The sequence below is a fragment of the Artemia franciscana genome, chromosome 7, assembly GCF_032884065.1.
Source record: "Artemia franciscana chromosome 7, ASM3288406v1, whole genome shotgun sequence".
NCBI classification, from domain to species: domain Eukaryota; kingdom Metazoa; phylum Arthropoda; class Branchiopoda; order Anostraca; family Artemiidae; genus Artemia; species Artemia franciscana.
The window spans coordinates 6,298,677-6,320,736 of record NC_088869.1 but is presented as its reverse complement, the minus strand read 5'-3'; the positions used below and the strand labels follow the sequence as shown (position 1 = coordinate 6,320,736).

General features: G+C 34.0%; 1 pseudogene; it reads right to left on the bottom strand.

Moving 5' to 3' along the window:
• The window catches only part of LOC136028670 (asparagine--tRNA ligase, cytoplasmic-like), a 38,737-nt pseudogene extending 17,088 nt beyond the window's left edge, over positions 1–21,649 (bottom strand).
• Positions 21,650–22,060: the final 411 nt, after the last annotated feature.

Sequence of the window (22,060 nt, the reverse complement as noted above, 5' to 3'; positions counted from 1 at the left end):
TACTTTTTAAAACAATTAAAAGCTTTAGCGTAACGAGCGAGGGATTGTGGAGGGGACAACGCATTTCATATACGGAGTAATTTCTGTTCGTTTTAAGTTTTAATGTCACTCCTTACTTTCAGCTAAAAAAAAAATAGTTTTTTTTTATGTAATCTAAATTAAAAACACTATGGTGTACAGGTTATCAAAAGGATATATTGGCAATATCGTAGAAGCAGCTGATATATTAAGTTGAAACTTCGGAAGGACAAAAGAAACATATTAAGAAAACTTGCATAACTAAGTAAAGAAGAAAATAAAATGATCAAATTCATGATTGGAAAATAATCCATTGCTTTGCTTAACCTTCAGTCCCATTCCCAAAGGAAAAAACAAATCAGCTATTATAAATTTTCTATAGAAATTTTGTGAACTCCTAGAAAAATAAAATAGTATCATACCTTGTGATACGTGGTGGATAAACGATAATCTCATGATCGATGGGTCAGCGGTTCAATCCCTCGCTTCGCAAGGAACTCCATGTAGATAGGTTACAAATTATTTTTTTTTTCCTTCCGTCTGAGTCACTTTGAATTTAATAGAATTTATAATAATGAGAGAAAATTGGTATAATACTTTAAAAAAAAGCAGGGGACAAGAAAATAAAAACTTACTTCAAATAATAAAAATATAATAAAACAATAAGGAATGTCAGATTTATATCATTCAAAATTTATTGTTTTTCTTGTCCACTACTTTGTTTGATTATTACAACCCTTTTCTCTATATATTTTATTTTTTAACTATCCCATTCAATAAGGAGCATGGTTCAAAACTTTCCCCAGAATCGTCTGAATATTTTTCAAAATAACAGAGCTATTTACCAAAAAACAAATCTGTGATAAAAAAAAGTTTTTTTCTTTGTTACAAACTATTGAACAAAAAAATGGTTATGGCACTTGGTATACCAAGTGATATATAGCTATGGCAAATTCTGTCGGTGCGTCGGTCTATCTGTCGGTCCCGGTTTTGCTAGCCTAGGCACTTCCAGATAAGCTAGAACGATGAAATTTGGCATGCGTATCAGGGACCAGACCAGAGTCTAACTTTTTTTTGTAATTTCGACGCTCTTTACTTCACAAATAATTTTTTTATTGATTTTTTTTTCTTTTTTTAATATACACAATAAACCTTACAAGAGAAAATCTTTTTAACTTAGTCGATCAAACTAAAGAAGTCGGCATGATTTTTTGTTAAAAAATAAAACAAAACAAAAACAAAAAATGACATAATATCATCCTTTTGTGTTAAAAAAAAAAACAAGTTTCTTTAACTGAAAGTAAGGATCGACATTAAAACTAAAAACAAACAGAAATTACTTCGTATATGAAATGGGCTTCTCCCTCCTCAATGCCTCGCTCTCTACGTTAAAGTTTGACTCTTGCTTTTAACTCTACTTTTTTAAACAGTAAAAAACTCTAGTGCAAAAAGGAGAGCGTTGAGGAGGGAGCAGCCCCTTTCATATACGAAGTAATTTCTGTTCGTTTTAAGTTTTAATGTTACTCCTTACTTTCAGTAAAAAAAAAAAATTATTTAATTTCTTCTGTAAGACAAAGTTGTTCCACCTAGGTGATTTTTGCACTGAGACTGCCATTTACGTTCCATGACACGTATGTACTTTTTAATATATAGCTTAGTCAAATCTAAGAGGTTAGCTTTTTGGCTTTAAGTTCTTGCTCAACGGGCAGTTACCAAAGTAGCACGTGTGTTTGGTGTTTTGACAATTCAAAACACTTCATACCTGTTTATAGTGAGATGCACTTTTTTAGGCATATACCCCCCCCCCCCTACACACCCATATAATGACTACCACCCCTCCTTCATAATAGCTGATGCGCAATTATACATCTGTAGCATAATCAAACAATTCTGTTGTAACGAAGTATAAGTAAGGAGCGAGACGGCTTGATATCTATAAATATATCAACAGAATTGTGTTGTTTTGCTAATTCCAAATATATAAGACCCATTGAAATTAGTACTACCCGTAAAAGATTATGCACCTGATAAAATTTGCCCGATTTTAGTAAAAGGGGGAAACACCCCCTAAAAGTCAAAGAACCTTAATTTAAAATTACTCCATCAAATTTAGCATAACAGAAAACCCTGCTGTGAAGGTTTCAAGCTCCTACTCACAAAAATATGGAATTTTGTATTTTTTATCAGAAGAAAAATCACGGATGCGTATTTTTTTTTTTTTTTTTTTTTTTTTTTTTTTTTTTTTTTTTTTTTTTTTTTTTTTTTTTTTTTTTTTTTAGCTCTTTTCCACGATGATCATATCGAACCAATAGTACTAAAACATCGTCACAGGTAATATAAAATGAAAAGTTTTAGTGTCCTTTTTAAGTGACTAAAGATATTGGAAAGTAGCTAGCACTCCTCCAATCCCCCTTTCCCCCCAAAAAATAGTCTGATCAAAATCTTTGAGGTAGTGATATTTTTCAGGATAGTTGAAAAGTACCAAGACCATACCTTTAGAGATAACCTGACCCTCCCCCCGATCCCTGGGGATAGGTCTTCAAGTTATGATAACTGCCCATTGCTTACGTACAGTATTTCTTATTGGGAAGTATACATTTGTTTTCCGGGGGAGGGGGAGGCAGCACAATTTTTGCGGTCACTTATAGAGGGTGCTAAAACTTTGATTTGTTTTCGAAAATTCTCTCTCCCGATCTTTTTGGAGCATTGTTTTGATATGGTCAACCCTGAAAAAAAAATATAAAGAATAAACACACTCCCATAAACTTTCCTCAAGGAAAATATGCAACTTCTTGAAGCTAGGAGCTCGAACCATCTACAATGAAGTTCTCTGATATGATCAATCTTCTGGTTAACTTTAATTCAGATCACTGGACTTTTGACAGATGTTCCCCCTTTTTCAAAAATGAGGTAAATTTTCTCAGGCTCATAGCTTTTGATGAGTAACATCAAACTTGATTGATTTTATGTATTTAAAATCAGCATAGAAAGCCAATGCTTTTAATGCGTTAATTGTTATCAAAATTCCTTTTTCAAAGTTTCGGTTACTATTGGCCTGAGTCGCTCCTTACGTACAATTCGTTATAACGTATAGAATGATATGTTGTAATCAAAGCTGAATTTTTATATATCGCCAGTTATTATTAGCAGGAGTTGCTCCTTACTTACAGTCCTTTGCCATGAGCACGACACAAATAGTTGTTTTAGTAAAAGCATACCGAGTCAAACATCCCTCAAATTTAATGTGTTTACTGTGCAACACAGTATCCCTGGGTCCAGCAGACTTGCCTTCCCCCTGACAACCTGATACGAAATAAACTAAAAATCAATGAATACGGATTACCTTTACAGTGGCGCGCTCGGAATTCATTGCTCTCTAATGACGTTGGCAGATAAAATTGTGATGGATCAAAAATTTATTTTCTCGAAAAAATTTTTTCGGTCCGATCAAAACTTTAAGAAAGCCATTTAGTCAAAAAAAGGAAAAATCAATATGCAAATTTCGTTTTAATTATTCATTATCATGAGCCAAAATCAAAACCTGCATTAATTCAAATACGCTCAGAAACTAAATAAAGAAACATTTTTTTTAATCGAAAATAAGGAGCGACATTGAAACTTAAAACGAACAGAAAATATTCCGTATATGAAAGAAGTTGTCCCCTCCTCAACACCCTACTCATTACGCTAAAGTTTAACTCTTTGCCGCAGTTCTACTTTGTAAAACAATAAACGGGAGTTAGAAACGCAGCGAGGAATATTGGTAAAAAAATATTTTAAGTCTTGTTGACAAGAGAAACTTGTACAAGAAATATGTGAGTGATAGATCATATGAAGAAAAAGAAATGTAAGAAACGTGGAGAAAACATAAAACGTGTAAACTAAGGAAGCGTGAAGGGGGGAGGGGCTATGGAAAAAATTGCTGAAGATCCAGAACACGCAACCAGACGGCATAACAGCATAATATTATACTAGCAGATTCAAAAATTGAGAGGGAATAAAATTCAATGATTGGGCATTGTGGATTCAACTCAGTTTTAATTAAAACTTGAAAAGCTTATTTTTAATTTCTCTCATTTGTTTTATCGATAATACACAATTATAAATGCCTGAAATTTTGCAACCATTACAATAATTGAAACGTAAGTTATTTTTGCAAAAACTAACAGCTATTTTAGCAATATTTTACCATAATTATTTTATTGGAACTAAATTTTAGCAAACAATAAAGTTAACTTTCATAGATGTACCAAATTTTTTGGAACCCCTTTGAGATTACTTTTATCCTTATGGGTGATTTTGACACCTGCTTATTATAGCTATTCACGCCCCAGAAAGCTGTCTATTCTACAAAGCCCAGCCTCTTATCACACGTCAATGATAACTATCTCTTAATGACTGGACGAACGGAGATCACTTAGTATCAATTAAAACTCAAAACATTTCTTTTAGTTTCTTGTCATTCTTTTTTTTTGGCAATAATGCGAAACGCTAATTGCCATTAAAATTTCATCCAACAGACAAACTGAAACTTTAATTAATGACAGATTGTCATTAATGGCATTTTATTAATGTCATTAATGACAGATAGACAGATAGTAAGTATCAGCTAATTCGAGTTATTGTCATTTCAAGAATATTAAAATTATATTTGATCCACTATAATACTGAGCCCTGAGAGTAAATAATGAAGCTAAAACAATAAGCTGAACTGGATACAGTTTATAGTTTTGTTAATGTACGGTGAAAGATATACAGTTTTATGAGTATGATGTAAATTTGATTCACCTACACATTTGAATTTTTACTGATCATAGATAAGGCTGAGAGAAAAAAAAAGTTAAAATCTTTATTTTGCATCATCTTTTAATATTTGGTTTAAGGCTAGCACTATTAACTTTGGATTTGACACGCCTTACTAAATTGGACAAAATAGGGTCCAAACATTTTTCTTCTACTTTTTGCTGTTTTTCAAGTACCTAAAATACAATAAATAATTAGTGATTGAAAAATATCCAGCCTCACGATAAGTTAAGAAACATATCACAGACACCGAAAACTTTACTGACAGGTTTTCCTTCCCATTGCAAGCTTCTGTCATGCCTCCTCTTATCCTTCTTGACCGCCTCCTTACCAATTTTAAACTTCCATGACACATCCTCTCAAGGCACCTTCTTTTTCGTCTTAACCGTTTGCACCAAGAAACCTCACTACTGATAAAAAGTAAACCCAAAAGGCCAAACTGTGGTGATATTTTAAAGAGCGTTTAAGCTGATCCTAACTTTTGAGAGCCTGTAGTAACATATGATGAATCATGGTTTTTCACGTACGACCCTGAAACCAAGCGACACTCAGTAGAATGGAAAAGCCTTAGTTCACCAAGGGAAAAAAGTAAGGATAAGCAAGTTGAAATTCAAAGCCATGATGATTGTGTCTTCAAACATCCAGAGGATCGTTCACATTAAATGGGCACCTGAACTATTGACGGACTTTCGCGAAGGTATTGACCACTCTTCGTGAACGCATGCACAGAAGAATACTTGACATCTGAAAAATTCGTTCGTGTATCCTTAATCAAGATATTACGCCAGTTTAACCAGCACTGTCGATCAAGAGGCTTTGTACGAAACCTAGAATTCCTGCGATGGACCACCCACCCTACTCTCCTGACCTTGCTTCATCGGACTTTTTGTTTTGTTTCTTAACGTCAAGAACGCACTGACAAGAATATTTTTTGAGTCTATGGATGCAGTGAAGAAGAAAACAACTTAGGTAATCGTGACCATATCAGAAGACAAAATGCAGTATTGCTTCCTACAAAAGAAAATTTGGTTGGAGCGGTGAAGGAACTGAGGGGTGGAATTTGAAAGTGATAAGGGTTCCACTGTAAAAAAAAAAGTAGAATTCTTATATTTCATTTTCCTTCCGGATATTTTCTGGCCATACTTATGATACACTGTTTCCAAACTATTTCATTTTAGAGAGTTTTGACACCAATTGACAAGGATATCTCTTTACTTACCGTTCTTTCGGTTTGGTAATCATTACGTATCTAGTATATATGCAACAAAAGAACCAAATTTGAGTAAACAAAATAAACCAGAAGTTTTTAACACAGGTCTACCGTCATGGGTACACAGGTGCCATCTTTTTGGATACTATTTCTTAGAAGGGAGAACAAAAGAACCAAATTTGAGCAAACAAAATAAACCAGAAGTTTTTAGCACAGGTCTACCGTCATGGGTACACAGGTGCAATCTTTGGGGATACTATTTCTTAGAAGGGCGAGCTAAAAACCGAAAAGACTTTTTTTTTGGCGAGGGGAGAGTCCTTTGGATCAAAACGACCAATAGTCTTTGGACCGATTCCTACTCTCTCACTTCATCCCTGTGTGCATGTATAACACTTCCTAAAGAGCAAATCAAACTTAAAGACATAAGATAGTTAAAGAATGAGAAGAATAAAAAAAAGATGAGAAAAAACTCAAGAAGAAGAAAAACCAGGATACAATAAATGATATATAAAAACAATGCATACTAAAACAACACAATCTCTAATTGAAAGCGTCCCATTAGCAGGTATTAAAAAAAAATCAAAAAAAAAATCACAATCTTACCCTACTTAACAAAACTGGGAGACCAACTGAAAAAGATTTTAAAAAGACAGCCTGAACGTAGTATTCAATATCTTAAATAAATTACAGACCTTTCACAGCTGGGGGAAAGATAAAACCAGCCCCATCCTGGGATCCTGGGAAGTGGTGTTGACATGATCCCCTGTTCTTGCGGTCGTCTCTATATTGGTAGAACTCAACAACAATTAGGAGAGAGACTAAAGGAACTCAAATCTTTAATAGAGAAAACCATAAAGCTACACCAAAGGCCTAACAATTTTGATTTTACATAGGCCCAATCAAAACTACTGTGTGCGACAACCCACACCACCTCATTTTGTCTGAGAATACATCCGTGATTTCGTCCGTTAAAGGTCCATTTCAAGTGTTCAGAGATTCCGTAAAAATTAAGAAATGCATACACCAGATTTAGCCCTTAATACATATCCTGGAGACTTATTTGAGTCCCCTTTGTAACTAACTTATCAATACAGATATTTCTCTTTTTAATCATAATGTTTCACAACGTAACAAAATTTCAAGTGATACCAGATCTGATAAGCGATTGTTTTTTAAAAAGGATTTAAAGAAAATGAACTTGGATTACTTTATTAAAATGTCTTTCAATATCAAATATTTTATTCAGTAGCCCTTTAAATGTTACATGGAAAGGGTCTATTTATTTTAGTGGTTGTTTTTCCGTTTGTTTTTATTTGTTTTAATGGCTTTGTTTCCCGGTCCATTATTATCCTTCTGTCTTTGCACTGAGCGGAAGTTTCGGCAAAAAATATTTGCACTGCCTTTGCAAATAAATTTGCTTTTTCACTGGCTGGAAATATTTTCCTTTTTAGTCTTCTTGATTTTTATTTTTCATTTTGATAAAGAAGAATAAAATAAAGAATGGAAAAGTAGAATAAAAAAGTAGAAAATAAAAGAACAAAGTAAACAGAAATATCCAAACTAATCTGTAAACTTACATGTCATGTCTTTTAATGTAATTGCTAGCACTTTCTACGAATTGGATATAATGTTTTATTCATTAATTTCATATAAGAATATTGTTTCTTGCCTAAAATCATTAGTCTTTAGTGCTATTATCTCTATGGTACAGTTTTATAAAATGGCTTTTATACCTTCAGCACTTTTAACAAATCATACCACTGTCAAATTTAACAATGCTTGACGAACAATTTAATTCCAGTTTCTAACTAAAACGCAATGGAACAGTACAGCATTTGTCGTAGCACATTTCTTTTTAATGAAAACAAATGCATGGCGACTTTTTTGAAGAAAAATAAATCTCTCTTAAGTTATGTGTAACAAAAGAAAAATACACTATTATTCATGTTTCATTCTCTTGAAAAGTCTATATTTTTCCAAGTAAGAGGAATGCGCGCGACAACCACAACATAGGGCAGTTCGCCCACATGGTTTTACGGAAGGGTCGGTCAAATGACACAACTAATTTTCGGACAAAGCCATTATTTATGATGATCTAGACAAAAATTGGAGCTAAATTACGTAAGTCAAACATAGTGGTTTAGTCTAAAGTTGGTGTGAAAATAGAAAATATATATGTCAAGCATGGTGGTCTATGGTGCTTTAGTTTAAAGTTGGTGCCTAATTATATATGGCAATCATGGTAGCTTGGACTAAAGCTGGTGCTGGATTATATATGTCAAGCATGGTGGTTTATGGTGCTTTAGTCTAAAGTGGTGCTGCATTATATATATATATATATATATATATATATATATATATATATATATATATATATATATATATATATATATATATATATATATATAATGAAAAGAGAAATCACCAATGCAACAGCACAAACACAAAAAAAAAAAAAAAAAAAAAAAAAAAAGAAAGAAAGAGACAGAAGGAGAAAAGGAAGACTGTTTTCCTAAATTAGTGATTAATATAGACCAGCACTTGAATGAGGCCTTAACCCTACTCATCCATACAATCACATAGGTCAAACAGCATAGCCACGCACAATCAACCATAAAGAATAATCCATGGACAGGCAGTCATGTCGTCAATAAGTATAAGTCGTCATTTACCAAACAATAGAAAAAATAATATAGACAAATAATTCAGAGGCAACACCCAACATAAGGGCTCATCAGGAGAATACACTGGCCTATATAGGGTTTCGCCACTCTAAATTCTCTACCCAGCACAGTGTTGTGGCTACCACAGAATATCCATGGCATCCCCACGTCAGGTATCACCCTCAAAATACATGTCTATGAAAAAAAAACAGCAAATGTAAAACAACAAAGTAAAACCAAAACAAGCTTATCCTGTTAATATATCCCTCCATTTAGCAACAATAGGTAAACTAAATATTATAAATTTTACCAAATCACAAATATTAACACATTGCAAAAAAACCTGAATGAACTAAACAATTATAGAATTCATCTTTACCATGTGGCTAATTTTTAAGAAAATCCGCTCAATTAGAAACACAATTCAAAATAAATGGCGCTGTGACAACATTTCTCCAACCTCCGAAATTAGTTAAAAATTTCTTTAAGTATTTCTAGATAATTCTTTTGATATTTATTTAAAAGTTCGCTATAATGAAAACTAAATTTTTTAAATTGCCAAGTTAATTTATTTGCAGAAAAACCTCTTGATATCAACTTTTGGCTTAAGATTTTACATCTATTTTTAAAATCAATATAATTACTACAAATCCTTGCATAACGAAGCAACTGTGAGAAAAACGCTGAATATGTGATATTTGAGTGTATATTACTTTCAGGGAATGGGAAACTAATCACTTCAAAATCAAAATCATCCGTTTTATTATACATTTTAAAACTTAATTTATTATTATCACGAATATTAATATTTAAATCTAAGAAATGATCTTCACGACCAGCGCCATGATTAGGCTCAAGAATAAGCTCTGATGGATATATATTTTAAAAATATCAATGAAATCCTTACAATTTAAGACCAAAATATCATCTAAATATCTTTTATTATTTGACAAAGCATGTTTAAAATTAATTGGATTATTCTTATCCATCATATATTTATATTCTAGTTGACTTAAAAACAAGTCAGCTATAAATGGGCTGGCATTCCCCCCATGGGAATTCCCATAATTTGCTTGTACAAATCACCCCCAAATCTTATATAAGTATTGTATAAAACAAATTCCAATAACTCAAAAATCATATAGGCACAAATATTTCAATATATTTTGACAATAGATTAAAGTAATTCGAAAACCTTAAAGCAGATACCCCAAATTTTGAGGTTTAATATAAATTGTGGGAGCTTTAGCATGCTTGGCACGTAAAGATTTTTCCAAGCGTCAATGTTAGAATGAACATTGACAAATTGAAGAAAACAAATCAATAAAAAGAAGAAACTAAAAAAAAGAAAAAACTAAAAAAGAAACAAAACTAAAGAAGAAACTGTATCTATATATAAAAATCTATATACATAAAAATAAGTTGTCTGTCTTTTATGTCTGTTACACTATGTCTGTTACGCCTGATTATATCTTATCTATATATAAAAATAAGTTGTATGTATTTTTTTATTGAGGGTTTGCATATGACGTCTGAAAAACAGAGAAGAAAAAGAAAACTGAAAAAAGAAAAATGGTAAAAAACTAAAAAAAACTAAAAATAAAAAAAAATAAAAAATTAAAAAAAGAAAAAACTTAAAAAGAAAAATGTAAAAAAAAATAAAAAAATAAAAAGGTAAAAAATTAGAAGAAATTTAAAAAAGAAAAACTAAAAAAGAAAAAAAAACTAAGAAAAGAAAAAACTAAAAAAGAAAAAAAACTGAAATGAAACTGTATCTATCTATATATATATAAATAAGTTGTCTGTCTGTGTGTCTGTCTGTCAGGTGACGTCATGTTTCTGTGTCGACTGACGTCATGTTTTCAACTGACGAAATTACAGACTGGGACATCGGGACACAAATGACGACCGGGACACCGGCACATAGGGAATAAAAATGACGACACTCAAAGAGAAAGCGACCGGGACAAAAGGAATGTTCGATTAGCAATCACCGTCAACAAAGCACCGGGACACAAATGACGACCGGGACACAGGGAGTATAAATGACGACCAGGACATAAGTAAAAAAAACTAAAAAACTAAAAAAAAAGGTAAAAACTAATAAAAAAACTAAAAAAGCTAAAAAATAAAAAAACTAAAAAAGTAAAAAAATAAAAAAGGAAAAAAATGAAAAAATAAAGGAGAAAAACTAAAAAAACGAATGTATATACAGACCGGAACACCGGGATACAAATGACGACCGAGACACAGGGAATATAAATGACGACCGGGACACTGGGACACAACTACAACGGGGACGCCGCGGGGCACAGGGGGATATAAATGACGACCGGGACACCGGGACACAAGGAATATAAATGACGCCCGGGACACTCAAAGAGAAATCACAGACTGGGACACTGGGACACAAATGACGACCGGGACACAGGGAATATAAATGACGACCGGGACACAGGGACACAACTACAAAGGGGACGCCGGGGGCACAGGGGGATATATAAATGACGACAGCGACACAGGGAATGGTCGATTAGCAATCACCATCAACAAAGCTCAAGGGCAATCATTAGAATCATGAGGTATAGATCTGAATACGGAAACCTAACAATCTATTTATATGCACAGACAATGGTACAGCAAAGAATGTTGTATATTCGCAAGTTTTACGTAGTTTAACAAAACCTAGTTGGTTGGGGCGCTTCGCGCCCCCCCCCAAGCCCCCCTTTAGTTTTTTCCTTTTTTTTTAGTTTTTTATTGGTTTTTACCTTTATTTTAGCTTATTTTTCAGTTTTTACCTTTTTTTTAGTTTTTTTTTTATTTTTTATTTTTTTTAGTTTTTTACCTTTTTTTAGTTTTTTTAGTTTTTTTAGTTTTTTAGCTTTTTTACTTTTTTTATTAGTTTTTAGTTTTTTTTGTAGTTTTTGCCTTTTTTTAGTTTTTTCAGTTTTTTTTTTAGTTTTTTATTGGTTTTTACCTTTATAGTTTTTTTAGTTTTTTAGCTTTTTTATTTTTTTTATTAGTTTTTAGTTTTTTTTGTAGTTTTTGCCTTTTTTTAGTTTTTTCAGTTTTGACGTCACCTAATCCAGTTTTTTCAGGTGACGTCACCTGACACATCCATCCATCCACAGACAGACAACTTATTTTTATATATATAGATATATATATATATATATATATATATATATATATATATATATATATATATATATATATATATATATATATCTATATTTACAGGTGGGACATAGGGACACAACTACAATGGCGCGTAACTAATATGGCGCGTAACGACTTACGCGCGCGGGGGGGCTTGGGGGGGCGCAAAGTGCCCCCACCAACTAGCTGTTGGGGTGGCGCGAAGCGCCACCCTAACAGCTTGCATATCTATATAAATGACGACCGGGACACTCAAAGAGAAATTACAGACTGGGATACCGGGACACAAATGACGACCGGGACACAGGGAATATAAACGACGACCTGTAAACAGGGACACAACTACAACGGGGACACCGGGGGCACAGGGGGATACATAAATGACGACGGGGACTTAGGGAATATTCAATTAGCAATCACCATCAACAAAGCTCAAGGGCAATCGTTAGAAAAATGCGGTATAGATATGAATACGGATTGTTTTCAAATGGACAATTATTATGTTGCATGTTCAAGAGTTGGTAAACCTGACAATCTATTTATATGGACAGACAATAGGACAGCAAAGAATGTTGTATATTCGCAAGTTTTACGTAGTTTATATATATATATATATATATATATATATATATATATATATATATATATATATATATATATATATATATATATATATATCTATATATATAAAAATAAGTTGTCTGTGTGTGGATCTGTGGATCTGTGGATCAGGTGACGTCATATTTGTCCGCATATGACGTCTGAATTATTTCACACTAATACAAAAGAAGAAAAAAACTAAAAAAGGTAAAAACTACAAAAAAAATAAAAAAGAAAAAAAACTAAAAAAGCTAAAAAACTAAAAAAAACTAAAAAAACTAAAAAAATGGTAAAAACTACAAAAAAACTAAAAACTAATAAAAAAAACTAAAAAATCTAAAAATCTAAATAAACTAAAAAAGAAAAAAAAGAAAAAAGGAAAAAAATAAAGAAGAAAAACAAAACTAAAAAACGAATGTATATACAGACCGGGACACCGGGATACAAATGACGACCGGGACACAGGGAATATAAATGACGACCGGGACACAGGGACACAACTACAATGGGGACGCCGGGGGGCACAGGGGGATATAAATGACGACCGGGACACCGGGACACAAGGAATATAAATGACGCCCGGGACACTCAAAGAGAAATCACAGACTGGAACACCGGGACACAAATGACGACCGGGACACAGGGAATATAAATGACGACAGGGACACAGGGACATAACTACAAAGGGGACGCCGGGGTGCACAGGGGGATATATAAATGACGATGGCGACTCAGGGAATGGTCGATTAGCAATCACCATCAACAAAGCTCAAGGGCAATCATTAGAATCATGAGGTATAGATCTGAATACGGATTGTTTTCCCATGGACCATTATATGTTGCATGTTCAAGAGTCGGTAAACCTGACAATCTATTTATATGCACAGACAATGGGACAGCAAAGAATGTTGTATATTCGCAAGTTTTACGTAGTTAAAAACATATATATATATATATATATATATATATATATATATATATATATATATATATATATATATATATATATATATATATATATATATATATATATATATATATATATATATATATATATATATATATATATATATATCTATATTCACAGGTGGGACATAGGGACACAACTACAATGGCGCGTAACTAATATGGCGCGTAACGATGTTGTCTGTGGATCTGTGGATCGTGTATCAGGTGACGTCACCTGAAAAAACTGGATCAGGTGACGTCAAAACTGAAAAAACTAAAAAAGGCAAAGACTACAAAAAAAAACTAAAAACTAATAAAAAAATAAAAAAGCTAAAAAACTAAAAAAACTAAAAAAAGGCAAAAACTACAAAAAAAAAACTAAAAACTAATAAAAAAGCTAAAAAACTAAAAAAAACTAAAAAAAGGCAAAAACTACAAAAAAAAACTAAAAACTAATAAAAAAAAATAAAAAAGCTAAAAAACTAAAAAAACTAAAAAAACTAAAAAAAGGTAAAAAACTAAAAAAAACTAACTACAAAAAAAAACTAAAAACTGATAAAAAAAATAAAAAAGCTAAAAAACTAAAAAAACTAAAAAAAGGCAAAAACTACAAAAAAACTAAAAACTAATAAAAAAGCTAAAAAACTAAAAAAACTAAAAAAAGGCAAAAACTACAAAAAAACTAAAAACTAATAAAAAAATAAAAAAGCTACAAAACTAAAAAAACTTAAAAAACTAAAAAAAGGTAAATAACTAAAAAAACTAAAAACTAAAAAAAAACTAAAAAAAAGGAAAAAACTGAAAAATAAGCTAAAATAAAGGTAAAAACCAATAAAAAACTAAAAAAAAACTGAAAAAACTAAAAAAAGGCAAAGACTACAAAAAAAACTAAAAACTAATAAAAAAAGTAAAAAAGCTAAAAAACTAAAAAAACTAAAAAAACCAAAAAAAGGTAAAAAAATAAAAAAAGTAAAAAATAAAAAAAAATAAAAAAAAAGAAAAAACTGAAAAATAAGCTAAAATAAAGGTAAAAACCAATAAAAAACTAAAAACAAAAAAAGGAAAAAAACTAAAAAAAATTTTCATCTATAAAACTAAAAAAAACTAAAAAAGGTAAAAACTAAAAGAACTAAAAAAGAAAAAAATAAATGACGACACTCAAAGAGAAAGCGACCAGGACAAAAGGAATGTTCGATTAGCAATCAACAAAGCATCGGGACACAGGGAGTATAAATGACGACCAGGACATAAGTAAAAAAAAAAAAAACTAACAAAACTAAAAAGAAGGTAAAAACTACAAAAAAACTAAAAAGAAAAAAAAACTAAAAACTAATAAAAAAACTAAAAAATCTAAAAATCTAAATAAACTAAAAAAGAAAAAAAAGGAAAAAAATAAAGGAGAAAAACAAAACTAAAAAACGAATGTATATACAGACCAGGACACCGGGATACAAATGACGACCGGGACACAGGGAATATAAATGACGACCGGGACACAGGGACACAACTACAACGGGGACACCGGGGGAAACAGGGGGATATAAATGACGACCGGGACACCGGGACAGGGAATGGTCGATTAGCAATCACCATCAACAAAGCTCAAGGGCAATCATTAGAATCATGAGGCATAGATCTGAATACAGATTGTTTTCCCATGGACCATTATATGTTGCATGTTCAAGAGTCGGTAAACCTGACAATCTATTTATATGCAAAGACAACGGGACAGCAAAGAATGTTGTATATTCGCAAGTTTTACGTAGTTAAAACCATATATATATATATATATATATATATATATATATATATGTATATATATATATATATATATATATATATATATATATATATATATATATATATATATATATATATATATATATATATATATATATATATATATTCACAGGTGGGACATAGGGACACAACTACAATGGCGCGTAACTATTATGGCACGTAACGACTTACGCGCGCGGGGGGGCTTGGGGGGGGGCGCGAAGCACCCCCACCAACTAGGTGTTGGGGTGGCGCGAAGCGCCACCCCAACAGCTAGTATATATATAAAAATAAGTTGTCTGTCTGTCTGTGGATCTGTGGATCAGGTGACGTCATGTTTCTGCTGACGTCATGAAATTAGTTGCCGTCATTTTTGCTTTGAAGGTGACGTCATTCAAGTTATATAAGACATATGTTCGCGTAGAAATCTATTAATGTTTAAGTTTACAATGACTGATGAAGATACTCAAAGAGTCTATGCCAAAAAACTTGCTGCTGATAGAGAAAGTCAGAAAAGAAAGCGTGCCGAGGAACTACCAGAGCAACGCGAAAGCAGACTTGGTGCTAAAAGAGAAAGTGAAAAAAGAAGGCGTGCCGAGGAATCAAAAGACCAGCAGGGAAACAGGCTTGAGGCTGATAGAGAAAGAAAGAACAGAAAGCATGCCGAGGAACTACCAGAGCAACGCGGAAGCAGACTTGCTGCTAAAAGAGAATGTGAAAAAAAGAAGGCGTGCCGAGGAATTACAAAAACAGCAAGAAATCAGGCTTGCTGCTGATAGAGAAAGTAAGAAAAGAAAGCGTGCCGAGGAATCACAAGAACAACAAGAAATCAGGCTTGCTGCTGATAGAGAAAGTAAGAAAAGAAAGCGTGCCGAGGAATCACAAGAACAGCAAGAAATAAGGCTTGCTGCTGATAGAGAAAGTAAGAAAAGAAAGCGTGCCGAGGAATCAGAGCAACCTGAAAGTTATCGCCTGGCATTCAGGTACAACCCAGTCGATGATTATAGCTTGAGTAGATGTGTTCAAATCGGGACAATGTCTAAAATTTGTCCCTATTGCAAGGCCTTGAAATTCAATGGTGAAACAATGGGAATGTGTTGCGCCTCAGGAAAAGTTAAACTTCCTCTATTGACTGCACCACCAGAGCCATTGAAAACTTTCCTTACTGGAACTACGTCAGAATCTAAGCGTTTTTTGTCAAAAATCAGAAAATACAACTCATGTTTCCAAATGACGTCGTTTGGAGCCCAAATCGAAAATCCAGATCAATTTATGTCTACTTTCAAAGTAAAAGGGCAAATTTATCATAAAGCAGGGTCCCTTCTACCGTTCTCAGGTGAGAATCATAAATTTTTACAATTGTACTTCATCAGTGATAGAAATTCTGAATTGAATGCACGTTGCGAAATTTCTCCCAACGTTGAAAGGACAATCGTTTCCCAATTGCAACATCTTTTCCACGAAAATAATAATTTAGTGCGTCTGTTCAAAACAGCCATAGATTTGATGCCTACTGATACTCATAAAATTGTTATTTCCGCTGACAAAACGCCTCCTGGCCAACATGTGCGTAAATACAATGCTCCGACTATCGACGAAGTGGCAATTGTTATGGTCGGTGATCAGTTTTTACCTCGAGATATTATTCTTCATAAGCAAAACCCTCAGTTGTTAAGAATTGCTGAAACTCATCGATGCTACGATGCCCTACAATATCCTATCATTTTTTGGGATGGAGCCGACGGCTATCACTTTAATATTAAATTGATGAATTCAGCCACTATCAAAGAAATGAATAAGAAATGCAGTGCAATGCATTATTATTCCTATAGACTAATGATTCGGCAGGATGAAGAAAATTATATTTTAAAATGCCGTGAATTGTTTCACCAATTTGTCGTAGATATGTATGCTAAAATTGAATCAGAACGTTTGCTATATATCCGCCTGAATCAGACCAAGCTCCGCTCTGAACAATACATTCATTTGCGAGATGCAGTTATAAATGACGGTAATACCACAAATGTTGGAAGATTAACAATTTTACCTTCGTCATGTGCTGGCAGTCCCTGTCATATGCATGAATATGCTCAAGATGCTATTGCGTATGTTCGTCTCTATGGTCGTCCAGATTTATTTATTACATTTACATGTAATCAATCTTGGGACGAGATACTGCAGCTTTTACTTCAAGGACAATCGGCGGTTCATAGGCATGACATTACGGCACGTGTCTTCCGGCAAAAGTTGAAATCACTGATAAACTACCTTGTAAAACATGAAGTGTTTGGGTCAGTGCGATGCTGGATGTACTCAGTGGAATGGCAAAAACGAGGTTTGCCACACGCACATATACTAATCTGGCTACATAAAAAAATTACTTCAAACGAAATTGATGATGTGATTTCCGCTGAAATACCTGATAAAAATGTCGATAAGGGGTTACATGATATTATTGTAAAAAATATGATACATGAACCTTGCGGTGCACTGAACGAAAATTCACCATGCATGGCCAAAGGAAGGTGCACAAAGCAATATCCTCGACTTTTAGTACCCAAAACAATTACTGGCAATGATGGTTACCCACAATATAAAAGAAGATCTACTGAAGATGGCGGTAAAACAGCAATAATAAAGAAGCGTAACGGTACCACCATCGAAGTAGATAACCAGTGGGTTGTTCCATATTCCCCATTATTATCAAAAACATTTAATGCACACATAAACGTTGAATACTGTAACTCCGCAAAGGCAATCAAATACATATGTAAATACGTCAACAAAGGCAGTGACATGGCAGTTTTTGGCTTGCAGTCCGAAATCAAAGATTTCGATGAAATCGTAGAATATCAGGCTGGAAGATACATAAGCGGTAATGAAGCTGTTTGGCGAATTCTTTCATTTCCGATACATGAACGTAGTCCAGCTGTTGTTCACTTAGCGGTACATTTACAGAATGGTCAACGTGTTTATTTTACAGAAACCAACGTGCAACAAAGAGTCTTGAATCCACCGGATACAACATTAACAGCTTTTTTTTCGCTTTGCAAAAATGATTCTTTTGCAAAAAAACTGCTGTATACTGAAGTGCCTTCGTATTACACGTGGAATACTAAAAATAAAGTATTTGAACGTCAAAAACAGGGTAAGTCAGTCGACGGCCAACCTACCATCTTCAAAGATACCACGATAGGAAGACTCTACACCGTTGGATGCGCCAGGAGGTACTGGTAAAACGTTTGTGATAAAACTGATTCTGGCATCAATTCGATCAAAAAATGATATAGCGTTGGCAATTGCGTCGTCCGGAATAGCCGCAACATTGCTGCCTGGTGGAAGAACTGCTCATTCCGCTTTGAAATTGCCTCTGAACTTGCATTCTACAGAAACTCCCACGTGCAATATTTCCAAATCATCTGGGATGTGTAAAGTATTGCAGCAATGCAAACTTATTATTTGGGATGAGTGCACAATGGCACACAAAAAATCGCTCGAGGCTCTGGATCAATGCTTGAAAGACTTGCAAGGGAAGTCGAAACCCTTTGGCAGCACCTTAATATTGCTTGCGGGAGATTTCAGGCAAACTTTACCTATAATGCCTAGATCAACTCCTGCAGACGAAATGAATGCTTGCCTGAAAAATTCTAATTTATGGGCACACGTAAAAACATTAAAATTAACTTCAAATATGCGTGTCCGATTGCAAAACCATGACTCTGGTCAAACATTTTCAGATCAATTGCTGGCAATGGGAAACGGAAAGCTCCCAGTAGACTCAATTTCAGGACGTATACAACTACCTGCTGATTTCTGTAATTTAGTGACGTCCAAAAATGAATTGATTGAAAAAGTATTTCCGAATATTCTAAAAAATTATAAAAATAATAAATGGCTAAGTGAAAGAGCGATTCTCGCACCCAAAAATATAGACGTCCACGAAATCCACAATATTATTTTGACCAAGATTCAAGACCAGGCAGTCCTTTACAAGTCAGTCGACACAGTTTTGGAACCAAATGAAGCGGTTAATTATCCATCTGAATTCTTAAATTCCATAGATCTTTCAGGGTTTCCACCACACGTGCTACAACTAAAAATAGGCGTACCAATAATATTTTTAAGAAATATAAACCCACCAAAGCTTTGCAATGGCACTCGACTTGCCGTAAAAAAAAAACAATGGAAAACCTAATAGAGGCCACAATCCTGACGGGGCCTTTTGAGGGTGAGGCTGTTCTTATTCCTCGCATTCCCATGATTCCAACGGATCTGCCTTTTCAATTTAAAAGATTGCAATTCCCAATTCGATTAGCATTCGCAATCACCATTAACAAAGCTCAAGGTCAATCATTAGAAAAATGTGGTATTGATCTTAATACTGATTGTTTTTCGCATGGACAATTGTACGTTGCATGTTCGAGGGTCGGTAAACCTGACAATCTATTTATATGCAGCGAGAATTGGACAGCGAAGAATGTTTTATATTTGCAAGTTTTACGCAGTTAATTTGTATTTCGGAACCAAATGAAGCGGTTAATTATCCATCTGAAATTTTAAATTCCATAGATCTTTCAGGGTTTCCACCACACGTGCTACAACTAAAAATAGGCGTACCAATAATACTTTTAAGAAATATCAACCCACCAAAGCTTTGCAATGGCACGCGACTTGCCGTAAAAAAAAACAATGGAAAACCTAATAGAGGCCACAATCTTGACAGGGCCTTATGAGGGTGAGGCTGTTCTTATTCCTCGCATTCCCATGATTCCAACGGATCTGCTTTTTCAATTTAAAAGATTGCAATTCCCAATTCGATTAGCATTTGCAACCACCATCAACAAAGCTCAAGGGCAATCACTAGAAAAATGCGGTATAGATCTTAATACAGATTTCTTTACCAATGTACAATTGTATGTTGCATCTTTGAGGGTCGGTAAACCTGACAATCTATTTATACGCACAGACAATGGGACAGCGAAGACTGTTGTATATTCACAAGTTTTACGTAGTTAATTTGTATTGTATCTATCTATCTATCTATCTATATAAAAACGAGTTGTGTGTATGCATGTTTGTTTGTTTGTAAAAAGAGCGTTTGCATATGACGTCATTATTAGTACATACGGCTTTGTATATGGACAGACAATGGGAAAGCCAAGAATGTTGTATATTCGCAATTTTTACGTAGTTTGAAACACATATATAAATCTATCTATATTCACAGGTGGGACACAGGGACACAACTACAATGGCGCGTAACTAATATGGCGCGTAACGACTAACGCGCGCAGGGGGGTTTGGGGGGGGGGGGGCGCGAAGCGCCCCACCAACTAGGTGTTGGGGGGGGGGGGGGCGCGAAGCGCCACCCCAACAGCTAGTATATAAATAAGTTGTCTGTGTTTGTGTCTGTCTGTCGGGTGACGTCATATTTGTGTGTTGACTGACGTCATGTTTTCGACTGACGAAATTACATTACGATATTAGTATTGTTTAATTAGTTTTATATCTTCTCAAGTTAACCTGAATTATAAAACTTAATACCATTCCTAAAAAATTGTAACTTTGCTCTGTGACAACCTGGAAACACTTACACTCTTTTGATCTAGTTAAATTTTAAGATCAGAAGTAGTAATAGAAGTAGTCCTGAAAGTTTCAATTGAATAACCTCAGTCGTTCTTGGGATATTTCTGAGATTTCTTTACATCTCCCTTATGATACAAAGGTAATTTCATCTTGACACGATAAGGCGTCCCAAAAATATTGCTGATGCGCCCTCTTGACCCCCTTTTCATCTTAATACTCTTATCCTTACAAACAGTTGCAGATAAAGTAGTAGGCCTAGTTGGAGTATTTTATTAGTAGCAGTATTAGGAGTAGAAGTAGCTGTGATAGTAGTATTAGTAGCAGCATGCACAAAATACCGTTTAGTCAACTGATCTTGTTCTTGATTGATTCTTGTGATAGGTTTTAGCGTAAACCCTTTTTTTGGATTGTGTATGCTCATTTCATTACTATTTTTGGATTAGGTTACCAGTTATTTGAAGAAAAAGGGTTGAATTGTGGTTGCCTTCGTGCCACGGGAGAAAGGTTTTGAAACGAGATATCCACCTTAAAGTTTAAAATTTATCCCTCTAAACCAGCCGCAGCTCCAGCGACACGTACATACAATTCATCAGATCATTTCAATATAAATCCGGGTTATTATAATATGCCTGGCTGTACTAAGAGGGGGGGCTAAGATTGAGAATGGTCCATTTTTGGACACTATTCTCAGGAGGATCTTGCCCTGAGCCACCAAACTTGGTTTTTTTCTACATTAAGTACCTATTGGTCGAAAACTTACCGGCGAAAACCCCAAGCAGTTTAGAAAAGATTTTCTGCCACATTTTTGGGTGAACCAATCTTTGTTTCCAAGTTTCTTGTGCATTGGTGTCCACAGCTCCAACGTCAAGTACACCCAGTTCATCAGATCAGTTCAACATAAATTCGGGATTTTATAATATATCTGGCTGTACTGAGGGAGGGGGAGGGGTATAAGATTATAAGATTGAGAGTGGTCCAAGGGGCCATCAGCAAAAATTCAGAAATATTGGACTAACAAATGTTTTTCTGTTCCCAATCTCCCAACCCACCTTCCTAGAAAAAGTGCTCTGAGTTTGGAAACAAGGAATGTCGGTTATTAGTAATGTTGCTTAACGAACCACCGAATAGTCAGAACAGAAGGAACAGATACTTTTTTTTACAAAGAGGAAAGGATTAAGAAGTGGGAGGAACTTCTAGGAGGAAACAACTGTAAGAAGATGCATCCAGATGCCTCACTTCTGTAGTTAACCGATTTTGAGGAGCTGAATGTAAATTTAATGATACCTAAAAGGTA